The sequence below is a fragment of the Geospiza fortis genome, unplaced genomic scaffold, assembly GCF_000277835.1.
Source record: "Geospiza fortis unplaced genomic scaffold, GeoFor_1.0 scaffold3525, whole genome shotgun sequence".
NCBI classification, from domain to species: Eukaryota; Metazoa; Chordata; class Aves; order Passeriformes; family Thraupidae; genus Geospiza; species Geospiza fortis.
Window position 1 is genome coordinate 3,058 of NW_005055742.1, and position 2,934 is coordinate 5,991.

At 49.2% G+C, this 2,934-nt stretch overlaps 1 long non-coding RNA gene across 3 annotated transcripts; it reads right to left on the reverse strand.

The window, feature by feature from the left end:
- Positions 1 to 326: 326 nt before the first annotated feature.
- Positions 327 to 2,924, reverse strand: LOC115949319. 3 transcript variants are annotated; one of them, XR_004082841.1, is made up of 4 exons: positions 2,790 to 2,924; positions 1,812 to 1,897; positions 1,431 to 1,708; positions 327 to 728 (listed from the first exon to the last, which is right to left on the reverse strand). It is a non-coding gene; the product is annotated as an uncharacterized LOC115949319 (long non-coding RNA). The 3 variants fall into 3 exon arrangements; XR_004082840.1 differs by having other exon boundaries at positions 1,347 to 1,708; XR_004082839.1 differs by having other exon boundaries at positions 327 to 1,708.
- Positions 2,925 to 2,934: the final 10 nt, after the last annotated feature.

Sequence of the window (2,934 nt, forward strand, 5' to 3'; positions counted from 1 at the left end):
GACGTTGAGACGCTGGAGGGTGTCCAGAAAAGGGCAGCAGGGCTGGTGATGGGCTTGGAACACAAGCCCTGTGAGGAACAACTGAGAGAGCGGGGGCTGTTTAGCCTGGAGAAAAGGAGACTCAGAGGTGACCTTACCACTCTGTACCGCTTCCTGAAAGGAGGCTGTAGACAGGGGGGGTTGGTCTCTTTCTCCAGGCAGCACTGACAGAACCAGAGGACACAGTCTTAAGCTGCGTCAAGGGAAATATAGGTTGGATATTAGGAAAAAGTTTATTACAGAAAGGGTGATAAAGTTCTGGAATGGTCTGCCCAGGGAGGTGGTGGAGTCACCATCCCCAGATGTGCTTAAAAATGACTGGATGTGGCACTCAGTGCCATAGTTGAGGTGTTAGGGCATGGGTTGGACTCGAAGATCTTTAAGGTCTCTTCCAACCTAGTCCTTCTATGTGTGTGAGAACTGCTCAGGAGGCTTTCACCACTTATGGTGATGAGGGCAGAGCACAGAAGAACGTTAAAGATGAAGTGTTAGTCCCCTGAATTAATGCCCTGATGTAGTCAATTTTTTTCCTAAGAGACATAACAGTTTCTTCCCTTTGTTTCCAAGTTTCCAACTCACCCTGTAATTCGTAACCTACACCAACCTGACACAGGTGAGTAACATATCCAGCTCCTGTGCTACAAGCCACGTGTCCCCAATGTTAAGGAAAGTCAGGAATAGAGAAACAGCTGTGGAAGAAAGATGAGAGAAAAGTCAGAACAGATATTATTCTATTTCCCCACAGTATTACCAAGCCAAGTTGCTTGGTACCTCCAGGACTATGTTTTAAAAGAGTTCCCTAACTCTTTTCTTAACTGGAAAATCTGGAGTGGCTTTGCCCATGCAAAGCCAACGATACTACTCACAAGAAGGAACAAACCAGTTTCCTGTTAAATAAAGCAGTTCGAAATCTGACCTGTCAAATGTTCTCACTGACCAGCAATAGGGATCAGCATCCAGGCCCATGTGGACTTGTTTTTTGCAAACTATTTTCCCCCTTGGAATTTTATTTCTTTCATAGCTTTTGTTCCATTATAGTCCTTGAAAAGGAAGTTTCTTAGAGGGAGTGGGAGTGTTGTAGTGTCAGAAAACCTCATAGTATGAGCATGCTCTGTACTGTCCACCCTGGCAACGTTCCCAATCCACAACCACAGACGACAATCCGTGGAAACTGTAGCGAGTGTGTAGTGTTCCAAGCTGGGAGAACAGCCCAGCAACTGCAGAAGGCCTTTGCTCTGAGGCTCCCTCGATTGCTGCCCAGCCTCCCCTTCTCTTCCCCAGAACTAAAAGCTCAGTCAAGAGTGTACGAGCACAAAGCAGGTGAGGAGATCAACACTCCCCAAGGCTCTGTTCTTCATCCCAGCAGTGACACACGCAGCAAGTTCCAGTACCTGGCTTCAGGATCTGCTGTGCCACACGAGCAATGTGGGAGGGTCAGGGTGAAGGCGAACCTGAGGTTGGGCTGCCTGATTCCATCCTGCACAGCATCCAAGAGATACAGCAACTGCAAGAGCCCAGGGGGAGAAGCCTGAAGCACAGCCCAAATGAAGACAACAGGAGCACCAAGACACCAATCAGCTTCCAGGACATTTCATGGGCCATACAGGTAAGAGCTCTAATTCAGCAAACCTGAGGGTTTGGCGATGTCAAGATCAAAACACCCAGGAACCTGTGAAAAAGAAACCGAACTGAAGCAGGCTAAAAGTGGTCCCTAGTGATGACTCCTTAAAATAACTTGTTCATGAGGAGGCAGGGATTGATCCAATACTCACCAGCCCATCCAGCCAAGGTCAGAGCTCTCTGTCCACCGCAGACACGGCAACCAGCAGGGACCTTTCTCCCACTCTCCAGCATGCACCTGTGAAGCCAGAGAGAAGTTTACAGAGCAGAAATAGCCAGAAGCTGCTCTCTGCTTCCATCTGCTTACACTCTCTGATCATCATTCCAAAGGAAAGCCCCCATGGATAGGAAGCAATCACCTCTCATTTTTCCTCTGGAATCATCACTTGCCTTTCTGTGCAAGTGTTTCCTCCCATGCTCATCCATCCCCAGAGCACATTTAATCCATCTTTTCTTCCCAGCTGCAGCTCTCCAGCACAAATGCCACTTCTCACAGACACAAAGCAGTCATCTGCTACAGGTTTTGGCTTAGAAAGTAAAAACCTTCTGGCTACATGATTAAAACATCATTGCTACATGATTAAAACACATAGATGCATGGGTGGTCGTAGATGGAAAGCTTTTCAGGTGTTTCAATAGCACACTTCTATTCACCTTCAGAAAAACCAGAATTCATAGCGACTCCTAAGACCCCTGCTGAGGAACCCAGTCCTCCTGAGTACACCCAATGCAGCAGACATGGGAAAAGGAGGGGGAAAGCCAAGCTTGGAGTGAAAAAAAGATAACAAATATAGTAGCATGTAAAAAGCCTCCACGCAGCAATAGTGGGAACCAGTCCCATTTACTCGGTCCTTGCTTTTTGTGATAACATAAATATGAAATAAAAACACATGAAACACAAGGAAGACCTAGGATGTACCAGGTGTTCGTTTTGGCGGCGTGGATGACAAATGTCTCTCCGTGCACTACCAGCCAGCCCAGTTTCAACCCCTGCTTAGCCCAAGCCTTCCTCGCCTCCCATTTCCCAACGCTCTGCTCAGGGCTTTGGACCTCTCGCTCTCTCCCCCCGCAGCAGCATGGCACCAGCACACAGCGAGGCAAAGAGTGCCGGCGCCGCCCGTCCTGCGTACCTCTCAGCCCCTGGCGGTGGGCAGCTTTGGGCCTGCGGGCAGGGAGACGGCTCAGGCACCTCCAGTGGCTGTTCTGCCCCGATGCTTTTGTGTTTTCCTCCATTTCTCTGGACCGGAGGAGGATGGCGGGGGAGCGGGGGGGCGG